This window comes from Balaenoptera physalus, assembly GCF_965194825.1.
Source record: "Balaenoptera physalus genome assembly, chromosome: 7".
Lineage (NCBI taxonomy): Eukaryota > Metazoa > Chordata > Mammalia > Artiodactyla > Balaenopteridae > Balaenoptera > Balaenoptera physalus.
Window position 1 is genome coordinate 31,054,541 of NC_138886.1, and position 14,598 is coordinate 31,069,138.

The 14,598-nt window shown below is 40.4% G+C and overlaps 1 protein-coding gene across 5 annotated transcripts in view; it reads right to left on the reverse strand.

Moving 5' to 3' along the window:
* PLPPR1 (phospholipid phosphatase related 1) overlaps positions 1-14,598 on the reverse strand; it is a 274,835-nt gene that overhangs the window by 134,354 nt on the left and 125,883 nt on the right. Inside the window, exon 1 of one of the 5 annotated variants that reach the window (XM_082468757.1) lies at positions 23-1,098. The exons of the other annotated variants lie outside the window; for them this stretch is intronic. The gene's annotated coding sequence lies outside the window, so the exon portion shown is untranslated. Of the gene's footprint in view, positions 1-22; positions 1,099-14,598 lie in introns of those variants that run through there. 5 annotated transcript variants of the gene reach the window in all.

Here is a 14,598-nt window from a genome sequence, read left to right on the forward strand (position 1 = left end):
AAAGAAAAGAATGTATACTAGCCATGAACAGTCTCTGAGCCTAAATGACCAGGTAGGGAGCTCCTGTGCACACAGTTATAGTGAACAGAATTCTAATCGCCTGGTGCTGCACAGTGCCATAACCCAGTAGACTGTGCTCATGCCATGAACGCAGTTTTCGCGACAAAACATTTGTTATTGTCCGTTCTGTGTGGATCTCCCCTTTCTGTGCCTCATCCTTGCAGTTTGCAATCTAGGGACTCGTTTATTTCTGCCTTTGCCTCTCCCTTTGGAGCTGACATTTAGCACTGAGGCACTAATCCCTGACTTCCTTCCTTGACCACTCTTTGCCCTTGCTCCCTTGACTGCAGGGCTATTAACTACTCTGGATTAATACATCACTGATCCCTCTCACTGGGTTCCCTCAGCCGCGCGCGCGCGCGCGCACGCGCGCGTGTGTGTGTGTGTGTGTGTGTGTGTGTGTGTGTGTGTTCCAAACACAAAACACTGACACCATAAACATTCTCCTATAAGAACGGAGTAGCTGGGCTACAGCAGAGTATTTTAAATATTTGTTAGAACTCTTCTGTCCTACTTTGAACTGAAAATATTCCTGTATTAAAAGATCAGTTAGTTTTGGTTCTTCTTCAAACAATAACAACAACAAATAGAGATTTTAGTCTTTTCTGAAACTTCCACAGCCCAGTAAAAAGAATTTTCCACTATACCTTTTATTCTCTATCCAAAGCAATACTTGACATGTTTCAGGTATCTGCTTTCGAGTCATTATTTTTTGTTTGTTCTGTTTCTGTGTCAGACTTCCCAATAGTTCTTACAGATTGTGATATGAAGACTGGCACGGGGACTGCTAGTCTATGCAACTGGCCAAGCGCATTTTTTCTTAAAGGTCATGAATTAATGTTCTTAACTTAATTCTGTCTTTAAGTCCGTCCTTATATTTTTCCAAAATAAAGCTTTAAAATACATTTCCTTCTCTTTTTGAAATGCCAGCTTCTCACGTGTCGACTAAAACTTTCTCTGATCAAATGTAACATTATGTGTAGTATTAAGTCCATACCAATTATAGTGTTTAAATTATTTAATTTTTAGGCAACTTAATTTTTTCAATTAAAATTGGATATTACCTGTTATAAAATACCCATAATATATCTGTTATTTCACCATCTATTTCATGATTTAGGAATAAATAATATTTTTTTACAATTAGAAAGAAACCCATACATAGAACACACATTGAGTTGATTTGGCAACCATATATTGGTTTCATTTTATCCTTACTTAATCCAAGTATTTTAGAATTCACTTATCAGTATTTATGATTTAGATGAGTCCTACTGTTAGCATCAACTAAACACAGAACCATACATCTGAAAAGAAAATTAAATTTTTAATCACCTTGAAGTAGGTATGGGCACCAGAAAAAACAAAGGCATCAGACATACCTAGTATTTTAGATGGCTTCTCCATACAGTTAATAAAAAATAGCAATGAAATGGAGAATACAAGACAGGCTTTGGATATCATATAAAGTTCTCCTTTCTATTCACTCTTCTGGTTCAAAATACAAACTAGCTTTTTATATGTGTATGGAGACTACATATATAATATATATATATACACACATATATGTATCTATGTATGTATACTATACATAATCAGTAACTATAGTAAGGTATATTTCACATATACTTCACCCATTTCAAGTGTACAATTCAATGATCTTTTAATAAATTTACCAAGTTGTACAATGATCATAAAACAATTTTAGCACTTTTTCCTTCTCCCCCCAAAATAATTGTCATCCCCACCATCACCTCCCTCACCACCTCTCCAGCCCAGCTAGTCACTATTCTGTCTCTACAGATTTGCCTTTTCCGGATATTTCAAATAAATATAATCATTCCATATGTGGTCTCTTGACCTGGATTCTTAGCATAATGTTTTTGAAGTTTATTCATGTCATAGTGCACATATCAGTAATTTTTCCTTTTTATTACTGAATGTATTTCATCGTACGGCTATAGAACCTTTACCAATTGGTGGAAATGTAGGTAGTTTCTAATTTTTGCTGTATCCAATATTAGGTTGTATCCAGTATTATGGATAATGATGCTAAGAACGTCTGTATACTTTCATTTATTGTGGATGTATACCTAAGAGTGGAATTACTGGGCCACACGCTAAATTGTTTTATTTTTTAAAGGAAACTGCAGAAGTGTTCTCCAAAGTGGTTGTGTCATTTTACACTGCCGTCAGCAACAATAAGTGTTCTCCTTTCTCCACATCCTAACATTTTTATTGCCTATCTTTTTTATTATAGTCATTCGAGTGTGAGATAATATCTCATTGTAGTTTTCATTTTGTAAATAACAAATGATATCGAGCATCCTTTCAGGTGCTTATTGCCCATTATTCTATCTTCTTTTGTGAAATAATCAAATCAAAAAAACCAAAAGATTTGGATATTTTCAAGATATAAGTGTTCTTTGTATTATTCTGGATACAAGTCCCTTATCAGATGTATATTTTGTCTTTTGACTATTAATGTGCCTTGGTGTGGATTCCTTTAGGTTTATGCTGCTTAGAGATTTCTTACTACTTGAATCTATGGGTTTATGTTTTTTTCCCAAATTTGGGAAAGTGTTCAGCCATTATTCCTGGAAAACTTTTTAACCCACTCTCTCGTCTCTTTCTGGGACTCCCGTGACATGAATATTAGATCTTTTGTTGTAGTCCCTCATGTCCCTGACACTCTTAATCCCCCCTCCCCAAGTCTATTTTCTCTGTGTTGTTCAGATTGGATATTTTCTATTATTCTATCCTCAAGTTCACTGACTCTTTCCTCTACCATCCCCATTATGGTGTTGAGCCAAGTCCATCCATTGAGTTTATTTCAGTTGTTATATTTCTTAGTTCTAAAATTTATATTTGCTTTTTCTTTATATTTTCTATTTCTTTGCTGAGACTATTTTTTCATGTTTCAAGCATGTCTGTAAGTATTCGTTAAAGTACTTTTATGATGGCCACTTAAATTATTGTCAGATAATTTTATATCATCTTGGTTTTGGTGTCTGTTGATGGTCTTTTCTTATTCAGTTTGCGATCTTCCTGGTTCTTGGTATGAAGAGTGATTTTTGATTGACCTTGGGTTGTTACAAGACTCAGGATCCTGTTTAAAGCTTATGTTTTATCATACTTCCTCTGACACTCCTCTAGTAGGTACGGGGAATGTCACCTTGTTAGTGCCATGTGAAGGTAGAAGTCCGGGTTCTCCACTTGGCCTCCTATGACAGCTAGTTGGGGAGGGACCCCTTTTGCTGGGCAGCAGTAGAGTTCAGGCTCCTCAATAGGGCCCCACTGATACCACCCTGGCTGGGGAGGGGGTTAGGTACTTCTTCACAGCTCCCCACATGGCCTCCACTGACACTATGGCCTTGCTATTGTTGTGTAATGATAAAACTGATTTCCACTAGTCCCCCTCTGATACCACTCCAGGGAGGAGAAAGTAGGGATGCCTCATTACTGCCTAAAGGGGGTAAAAGTCTAGGCTCCCCGCCATGTTTTCCCCTGATACTGTTGAGCAGGGATGGGGGCCTACTCATTACTGCCCAGCATGAACTAAAGTCCTGGCTCCCTACTTGGCCTTCTCTGATATGACCCCAGCAGGAGTCTAGGGGAGCCTCCTTATAGCCTGGCAAGGGTAGAAGTCCAGGGTCCCCACTTGGTCTTTGCTGACAGAGACAGAGATGGGACTGCAGTTTTTCTGTGGTTTTTGGATATAGTCAAAGGGTTATTTTCTAAAAGTTTGCTGCATTGCTAGGCTGCCCTTTTCCAGGCCCTTTGGCTAGAGAGGTGGCAGGCATTCTTGGGGCTGTTTTGTCTGCAAGTATCAATATCCCAGGTTGTCAGCTTCTCCAATATCCACTCTGAGATATGAGGTAAAAAGAAATCCTGGGAGGGGCTTCCCTGGTGGCGCAGTGGTTGAGAATCTGCCTGCCAATGCAGGGGACACGGGTTCGAGCCCTGGTCTGGGAAGATCCCACATGCCGTGGAGCAACTGGGCCCGTGAGCCACAATTATTGAGCCTGCGCGTCTGGAGCCTATGCTCCGCAACAAGAGAGGCCGCGATAGTGAGAGGCCCGCGCACCGCGATGAAGAGTGGCCCACGCTTGCCACAACTAGAGAAAGCCCTCGCACAGAAACGAAGACCCAACACAGCCATAAATAAATAAATTAAAAAAAAAAAAAAAAAAAAGAAATCCTGGGAACTCAATATTGTGTTGGTTGTTATGTGAAGTCCCCAGCCAGTCCACCTTTTCTTTGTCTGAGCTTTGTTTACATGTAACATCCAAGATTTTTGGTTGATTTAGTGGGAGGGATGGGGAATGTACATCTTACTCCATCCTCTTAGAAGCAAAAGTTTCCAGAAGTCTTTTTAAAAGAGTACCAAATGGCAGTGACCAAGGTTCTCGTATAGCCTAGCCCCTCTATGTTCTCATGAATTTGAGTCTTTTGATGTCCAAAGTTTCAAAATACCAGAATAGCATCATTTGTTTGTTCATTTGTGAGTCCCTAATTCATGCCAGGAATCCCATTAGACACAACTAGAAGCAATGAATTAGCCAAATACCCTGTATTTAAGGGACTAATAGTCATTAGGAAAAGATTGTTATACTTGTTTGTATATTTGTTTTTCAATGAGTTATAAGAGGGATAATAGCAGCACAAATCACCAATTCTAACTCTTGAGGTCAGGGATCTCTTATCCAACTGGCGTAGTAGATACACTGTCTAGGACCCATAATACTTTTAGGGGCCTATGAAAACATTTTAATTTTTTTTTAAATAATAAATTTTTAGGTTAGGTACCAAAATATTTTAATATATTATTAAATTCAGTTTTATACCAATTCAACTATAAAATATAAGTTTTAACTTTAATAGAGAAAAGGGTCCACAAAGGCAAAATTGCTTAAAGTCCACAAAAGTAATAAGACAGTCCTAGCTGGGAGAAAGTTAAGGAAAGGTTTCTTAGAGGAGATGGCTATTTAAGTTGATTAAAATAAAGGTAGCTGCTCCCCTATAAGAGGAGGACAAGAGAAGCATTTCAGCTAAAGGGAACAGCAAGAGCTAAGGTTCCAAAGATATAAGCTGGCCTAACATATGTTTGGGAAACTAAAAACACTACCAGCTCAAATGTATGAAAACATTCGAGGATAAGTATAGATGTTACCAAAATTTGTTTATGTATAATACACATAGCGTTTTATACACAAACTCAGAAGCAGAACACCTCAAGGATAAGAAATACAAGGTTGGTCCATTTCCATATCAGATAAGAACATAGGGAAAAAAGAGAATATTGACAGACAGTACTGTTTCCTAGTAATTAACTCAGACAGAGCTCTTCATTTCTAGGCAGGTAAGTATATTATAAATCAGACCTGTCCAATAAAGGAGTCAATGACATCTCATGTATTTCCATTGGATTTTCCATGTAATTCCCTCTTGTTCATAAGAAGTGTAACAATTCCTACTCAACCCAGAACAAATACAAAAATAATTGCTGATTATAAAGTATCTGTTTTAGTGAGACTGAAAATGGATGGTGATGGAGCATGGTCATAGCTAGATGGGGACAAACCTCATTGATTTCTAAGTTATGCAAAGTTGGCTCTAGCTGAGCAGTCAATGAAGTAGCAAGGAACAAAAATGCCCTTGAGAAAGAGTCACCATGTTTCAGTGGACCTTCTGCCCAGCCTTGGTGTGAATCTAGTATTTCCAGTGGCCAAAGTCACAGCCTGTGGTCCTCCTCAGGGGCCCAGAGTCTATGATTTTAGGGAAGCTAGAGCTTGCTCTTTTTATAGAGAATATTTTGAGCTAATTTTGCTAAAAATACCATGGTGGTTCCCTTCAAAGTTAGGATGATATGAATTAATCGAGTTCACTGAGACAAAAATCTAAAAAACAAATAGGCAACAAGGCCACCAGAAATGGTACTTTTCTGAGTAAGCCCAAGAATTCTGCACTCTGAGGCCACATTGATTTAGGACAGTGTTTCTCAACCCCATCACTGTAGATATTGTGGGCTGGAAAATTCTTTGTTGTGAGGGGCTGTCCTGAGTACAGTTGGATGTTAAGTTACATCCCCGGCCTCTACCCACAAGACACCAATAGTAGCAACCCTCCTCCCCCAATATTGTAACAACTAAAAATGTCTCCAGACATTGCCAGATACTCCCCTTCAAGGTGGGAAGGAGCAGGGGATGGAGATAGCCTTGGGGGAGAACCACTAATTTTAAAGGATTGAAAGCAGAGGCCCTAGGACACTGGAATTTTTGAGCTAGTGAAGAACTTGCTTCACCAAGGATAAAGGCCACAGTTTTGCCCAAGGGGACAAACCTATTCCTGCTTAGTACCTAACAGAGGAAAATATGGAAACTGTCGAAGTGCCTTATTGGCATTTGGGGAAACAAAGGGCATCTCATGCTCAGAGACCATGATTGGGGTGAGAATAAAGGTACTATAAGTGGTAGTTACTACCACTTTGAATCTCAAAAGAAAGCAGGGCTGTTTTACCCACTGGGGACTATAGGCCCAATTCCTAGGGCCTGTGAGCTATTTAACAGCCCATGAAAATATATAAGAAATTTTAAAAAGGCAGCAAAACTATGTAAAACCAAATGAATAAATATATAAGTGTATACCTAAAAATGTAAAATTCTTGCAATTTCATTACTCAATTTAGTGTTAACAATTAATTTGAAAGTGATTTGTAGGTGAAATTCTTAATTCTAAAAATTCCTTTGCTAAGAAACTTTAAATAATTGTAAATTAATAGTTTCAAAAGAAAAGTCATAAAAATCTTTTCATGCAAAATAAAGATTTACTGTCAGATCACTCATTATGTGTTTATCTTCATATGGAGTGGGGCCTCAAAAAGTGAGTGTCAAAACAAGGTTAAACAACCTTAAAATAGCCCTGGAGGGATTTTGCTTTCAGCCAAGTGAAAGTAACTAAGACTGGATTTCATGCCTGGCACAACTAAAAGATACAGACAAAATAAATGAGCCGATGGTATTCAAGGCACTGGATGTGAGACAATAAAGGGCAGTGATCCCTGAAAGATGGGAACAGACAGAGGCAAGCCCTACAATTGCCCTAGCTTACTGCCTGGAGAGAGTCTCCAGTCCACGGCACAGAGAGGGGAACCCAGAAGAATGGCCCGTGGCCTCCCTGAGTTGAGTAGACAGAGCTGGGAATGTGGGGAGGCCCAAGGGACTGGAGTTCACAAGGCAGAGAACCAGAGAGAATTCTGCACAGATGGAGCTGGGTTGCCCTGCAGAGAGTCCCCTCGAGTCTTCAGCAGAGTACTGATGAGCATGGGAGAAACTAGCTAAGGCCGGGAGGGAAACCATCCAAAAGAATTAGAGAAAAATCATCATCAGGGCTCACAGGAGACTGAGAATACTTTCTGTTCCCACCAACCCAAGTTAAAAGACACCTAACTCACCAGATAGCGGGCAGAAGACTTTAGTTTGGGTTAACTAATAACTCCAATATTAAAACATTTCTCATCCAGGGACCACAAGTATTCCTTAGAGAGTTATTTTTTCTTTGTCTGATGCAGGATACTGAGTATGAGATTCTGGGCCACTGAGTGATGTGTTTTTCCCTGGTGTCAGGGGGCCCCAGAAGCAAGAATATGTTGCATAATCCATGACCCAGGGCACATCAAAGGCACCTCTGATATGAGTTTTACAACACAAACTTTCTAGGATTTCCTCAAAATTGGGTTGGTGTAAGATTGAAATGAGATTATGTCTAGCAAGGGGAAAAATAGGGCTTATTTCTATGTGATCCACATCTTAATTGGAGGTAAGGGGGGTGGGGATTGGAGTAGAAAAGGGAAAATTAAAAGGTGAAAAATGAGTTGTGAGAGTTACACTTCATTTTGTTCCCCAGTACTCAGGGTGAGCCGTAATCCCCAAATCCAGCTCATCTTTAACACGTGTTAAGTAGGCATTAACTTCCTTGGTGGCACTGAGCTACCCCTCACTGCTGTTCTGGATCGTTTCTACTCTATTATCTCCAACCAGGATCACAGTGTGCCTTTAATTTCCCAAAGCTGGAAAACCTAACTATGTATTTTTTTTAAAGCAACTAAGACATTAAGAGATAGGAAAAAATCGAAAGAGATTGTATATGAGTGTAAAAGAGATTTCATCACAAGATGGTGTGGGATTTAGGACTGTACTACTCAGGCTTTCAAGAGAAATGCTTTACTCTGTTCAATTTCAGAGATGCTTTTCAAAGCTTGTAAAGATGCTTTTCAAAGCTTGTAAAGAACGACAGTGTGAAAGCCCCACAGTATAGGAGAGTAGCATTGACACCCCCCCTTTTCTTTGGTCCAGTCTCTCCCCTCCACAGTGTCTCACAGCTAGATCCATGGCCCAGCCCTTGAGCCAGCCCAGAATAAGGCAGAGAGATACAAAGAGCATGAGACCCACGATCCAGGAAAATCTAGAGTTCAGTCAAATCTTTACAAAATAAAGACTCAGGGGCCCTGTGAAGATACCAGGGCCCCACATTGTTCTTGAGTGGCTTTTCAGACCCAGGGATAATTCCAGGTTCCCTCTGGGCTCCCATATTACATTGGCCTGGTCTGTATGACCAGCCATTAGCTTTGTTCCTACTGCTTAAATCTGATGACTCACTCTCATACCTCAGTCTCTTTCCACACCTGCAGTCCTATGTGGTCTGCACTCAGTAACCAGGACTCATTTATCTAGGTGAGTCCTTTGAACCTACAGGTATGCCTGGTTCATACTCCAGCCCTGAGCCTGAATGGATAGTCTGCAGACAGCCACTTCCCCTTGCATCTAGGATCCCTGTTGCTGGACCTCTCACAACTAAGGCACAAGATTGCCTGGCTAATGTCTGAGCTTGTTATAACTTTTAGACTGTGTTAAACCTTTCCAGTCCCATTTTGCAGCAATCTCCACCCCATGCCCATCCCCAGCCTCTTGGCACTCCAGCCACTTGCTCAGTTTCTGCAACATGCCAAGCTCTTTCTCACCTCTGGGCCTCCTCATGTACTACATCTTGGAGAACTCTTTCCTCCTCCATTATCTGCTCTTCCTTCAGATCTGCAGTTAAATGCCATTTTCAATGGGTAAGTTTCCTTAATTGCCCTGACTGGTTCAGTTCTATTACACACTATCATGCTCCTTCAGAGTATTTATTGTGTAATTGTTTAATATCTATTCCTTTTCTAGGAATGTTTGTCTGTCTTGCTCAGCACTGCAACTTTAGTACTTTGCACAGTACCAAGCACACAGTAGGTACACAGTAAATGTTGACACTAACAGTGTGCCTCAGCCACTCAGCTCCATCGTTTGATTTCACATTTGCTCTGGGTCCATTCCTTACTTCTGACCCAGTGCTAATCTAGGTCTTGGTCAATCCTTTCCAGGTCGTGCATAACTGAATATGGTACTAATGTAGGTCTTGGGTCAAGCCATTCTGCCCACCCCAACCAGTTAAGACCCACTATACCTTGGACCCAAAGAACAATGAAAAGTGAAGTGTCTGAAAGTCCTAGAAATCAAAATGTAAGCCAGAACACATTTCAAAATGTAAAATTGAAAGGGGAAATTATTCAGCTGGATTCTACCTCTGGGTTCTTTTGACTGTTAAAAAAAATTGCTTTAGATTGTTGCTTTAAAAGGTACATGTCTTAAAGTTAAAAGTTTAAATTGGAAAAAAAGAGTCCAAGTCTATCTAAAAGTAAGCCGTCTCTGTTAGAGACTGATCTTCCAAAAACAAAGAGCACAAGGATGATGCAGACTCCAAAGCTCAGCAGGCGACCTGAGACAGTGGGAAGAAAGCGGAAAGCATAGGAATGTCGAAATAGCTGATGCGAAGGAGTGCCTAGGACCATCTGATGGGCCACCACCAGGAGAACTACTTAATAGGAAGACGGTGCCCAAACCAGCAGGGTGTTTCCCCAATTTCTTTTTCAATTGTTGATATTGTTTACCCCTAATTTTACACCAGGAAAAAGAAAAAAACAAAGCAGGAAGAAGTAGCAGGCACAAAGAGCTTTTCTTAATTATAAAACAGTGAGTTAATGTTTCTTTCAATAAAATCAAAGGCTAGAAGGAAATGAGGTTTTGATGCTCCGTGAAACTGAAACCTTGAAGCATCGCGGAGCAAGAACCAGAAGTATGTGTGCGTGCACACACACACACACACACACACACACACGGACTGGGATGGACACACACACACACACACCTCCCCCTCAGAAAGGCTTAAAGGTAGTAAATATTGCCCCTCAGGCAGTGTTGTGCTCAGCTTAAAGTCTGGGGAGAAAATAGGCAGAGAATATGCTGAATTGCTCTTAATTAAAAAGTAGTGAATGTGATCTTAAATATAATTAAGTACAGGTCTTCCTTGCTTTATGGTAGAATTCCATCCTGGTAAACCCATGGTAAACTGAAAATATCCTAAGTCAAAAATGCATTTAATTCACCTAACCCACTGAACATTGTAGCTTAGCCTACCTTAAACACACTCAGAACACTTACAATTAGCCTACACTTGGGCAAAGTCATTTAACACAAAGCCTATTTTATAATAAAGTGTTGACTATCTCAGGTAATTTATTTAATACTGTATTGACTGTGAAAAACAGAATGGTTGTATGGTACAAAATGGTTATAAGTGTATCAGTTGTTTACCCTTGCAATCACGTGGCCGGCTGCGAGCTGCAGCTCAGTACCCTGCCCAGTATCACAAGAGTACTATACCTCATATGTTAGCCCAGGAAAAGATCACAATTCGAAGTACGGTTTCTGCTGAATGGCTTTCACACCACTGTAAAGTCGAAAAATCTTAAGTCCAACCATATTATGTTGGGGACTGAGTGTTTCTCCTGTATCTGGCTCTGGTTATAAAATTTCAACTATAATTTCAAAAGTAATTGCATTTAACAAAATTTATAATGAAGTTATGATCTGTGTTATAGGACTGACTATATTAAAGGTAAATATTGTTTTATTGTGGTCTTTCACACCGTTCCAATGAAAAATGCCCATTGATAAGATTTAAGGTAAACTTGCACTATGTTAAAGTCTGTTCTAAAATGAGCCATAGTTTGGAAAGGCTCTGATGTACCTAGTACCATAATGCCTTTTTACTAAACTATTTTGAAGACAGGCATTGAGAAGAGGTGCCATTTTGTCCATTCACCCATCAATGAGGTTTTATTAAATACTTACTAAGTGCAAAGCCTTAGGCTTTGAGTGATGCAAATACAAGTCAAACAGTCATTGACAGCCAGTAGCTTACAACCTAGTAAGAATGCAAATGCAGTCAAATGCAGTCTATTTATAAAATGATATAATTGATGAGAATTCATAGGAAGGAGAGACTGTTTCCATTGATGATATCTGAGGTGGACCAGTGAGGACAGGTAAGTGATCAACACGCCCAGGATGGATTTCTAGGCATTAAGACTGGAATGAGCAAAGTATGGAGTAGAACAGCCCCGACCATACCTATGGTCTGGAATTACGGCTAGGCAAGCTTGGCCAGCATGTAGGAGATGAAAATAGCATTGGGTATCGCTGGAGGACTGGGGCTGGGTTGTTGAATGCAAGCTAAGGATTTTAGATTCTCTCCATTTGGTTTGGCTTTACAGAATGTAAGATGGGTCGGGGTGGGTGAAACTAGAGTTAACAAGACTTATGAGGGGCCACCATCATCTAGGTGAGACATAATCAGAACCATGCAAGAGCAGGCTTCAATCTAGTTTTTTTTTTTAAATTTGAGATGAACAGGGAGAAGAGGTAAATAGGAGCGCCTGTTTGAATTGGGGCCTCTGTAAAGTGGCCTAGAAGGGAACTTGTTATGTTATTAAGGTCAGAGGGACTAGAGTGCTCTTTCAGACTTCCAAGTCATTGGTTCCTCTATTTCCCTTTGAATTCTGTTCTGATTCGCATCTCCAGGGCCACCGTGGGTTTCTAACGATCCCTTCTAAGAGATGGGGTCACTAATTAAATGGAGAGAAACGAAGCAAAAGTTCAAGTCCAGGGTGAGAAACTGCCGGAGAAGAGAAGATAGGCCCCACAGACTAGAATTCTAAAGAAGTTGCACAGGAAAGTCCTTTTGGGGAACGGTGGTTCCAGGATGTTAGACAGCCCTTTGTGGTCTTGCCTGCAGGGATGTATGTCACAAGCTGTTCTGAGCAGTGGGGAGGCTGTGATACTGTTGTTTTGCCAAGCAAGGCTGCATTTTCCAATTTAAAGCTAAGCTGCCCAGGAGCCAAGCGGTTTGTTTTCCAGAAGACAAGGAGAGAGAGAGAAAGAGAATGTGTGCGTGTGTTTGTGTGTGTGTGTGTGTGTGTGTGACAGACACAGACAGAAACATCCAAGAGTTGAGATACCAAATCTATCCTCATATCAACTCTCTGGAACAGAGTGATTCTGTTTTTGTCATTAGATCCTCAATCCTCGGGCGCCCTCAGAAATCACAGCCAGGAAGTCCCTATGCCCTCACAACAGGGTAATTAATTAGCTCTGTTGGACCCTGCTAGAGTCTCACAGGAGACAGGAAAAAACAGTGAAAGGAATTCCCTTTCACCACAGGAGATTTCAGAGAAGGATAAGACAACCCTGGCGTAAGCCTTGGTTTGCCTGCTGTGCAACCAAGGGAGGATTGCATGTATTCTGTGACTGACCCAAACTTAAAATTTTGCATGCGTATAATAATAATGATAATATTGTTCACTAGTCGCCTTGATAAATATGTATTGAGGACTTTCCCATGCCAGGCTTTATACAGGGTTATGGTTTTAGTTTTTACATTTAACACTATAATATTTCTTGAATTAATTTGCATATGGTATGGAGATATGCCGACCAGTCTTTTCAGTGTTGCAGCCTGCTTCCCTCATCCAGCATTCCTGTTCCTCCTTACTCTAGTCTACTTTCTCTTTTATCTATACCACTTATCATCCCACATACTATGATTCATGTATTGTGCTTATTATCTTCCTCCAACAGCCAGAATGTAAGTTTCATGAGCCTTGCCTATTGTGTTCACCAGTTGTACCCCAAGTGTCTCTTGGAAAGATGACATCAAATAATTACAAGCGAGATAAAAATAATGTCTCTCTGGGAGCTAATGGGGGACCTAACATCGTCTAGGGGGCCAGGAAAGTCTTCCCTGAAGAAGCAATCTTTGGATACATAAAGGAGAGGGGAACTGTATCCGTGTTAAAGGGAACAGCACATGGGAAGTTCTGAAATGAGAGAAAGCAGTAACACATACGGCTGCAACATACAGAGCACAGGCAATAGACACATATTGAGGCCTGGGAAGAGAGGGCTTACAGTGCAGGGCCAGGTGGGCCACGTTAAAAAGTTTGGGATTAGTTCTAAGAACAATAGTAACCTATTGAAAGGCTTTAAGGAACAAACCTGCCACGCCCTAATTTACTTTTACTAAAGATTGTTCAGGATATAGAGAGTAGTTTGGGAGAGTGGGACAAGAATGAATACAGTGAGGTGGCCAGTTGAAGGGTCCTGCTATCATCTAGGCAAGAGGAGAAGGTGGCTTGGGTTAAGGCTAAGGCAATAGAGACAGACAGGTCAGTGAATTCAAAAGATTAGAAGAGCAAATAATATTCAGTAATTGATTAAAGTAGGAGTGGGGAGAATATCAAAATGTCTTTTCTTATTTATTTAAATCCCTGAAACTAAACCGTGTATCTTACTTGTGCTATCTCCAGTAGTGATGAATAGCTTTCTGTTTACTCTCCTGTTAAATTACCGGCAGCCTCCCCTTTAATCTTTCCTCATGAATCCCAGCCATGTCCTCTCATCCTTCAACTGGCCCAGAATTAGGCACAGCATGGAACAGACTATTCTTGAGAATCACCTCACAATATCTCCTTTTGAAATGCTGTGTTTAAAGAAAAGCAACAAAACCAGTATCATTGTAAATTCATTCCTCAAATAAGTTGGGATCCTTTAACATACACAAATACCCTTCCATATTTTCTTTTTGCCTTTCCAATTCCTACGTATCCTTCAGAACACAATTCAATTTCTGCCTCTGCCAGGAAACTGCCTAAGTTTAGTCAGTCATTCACAACAATCTGCTTTGATCTGCCCATAGGCTGTGCACGCTTACTATCCGAGCCATTGATTTGGTGTTTAGTTACAGGCAACATTAGGACATCAATGGAAGGATAGGGTAAGGCGATGTCTTAGACCCTTCCCAGCCCATGGATCCCTTTTGTATTCTCATTTTCATCTTTCAAACTCCAAAGTTCTTAGTTAACTTTCTATGGGCAAATGGGTTCTCTTTTCTTCCAGATTATAAACTACAAGAGTGATCGGACTTTTAAGTCTTTGTGTCCCTCACAGCATCTAGCCCAGTGCTAAATGACAATATATGGAAAGTATTTATGGTTATTTCAAACAGAATTGTGCAGGAGGTGACTACTACTTAGCTCCAGCTCCCTCTCCTCTCACATCCCGGACCTCTACAATAATGCCCACCTGGGCATCGAGTGGGCATTCAGCA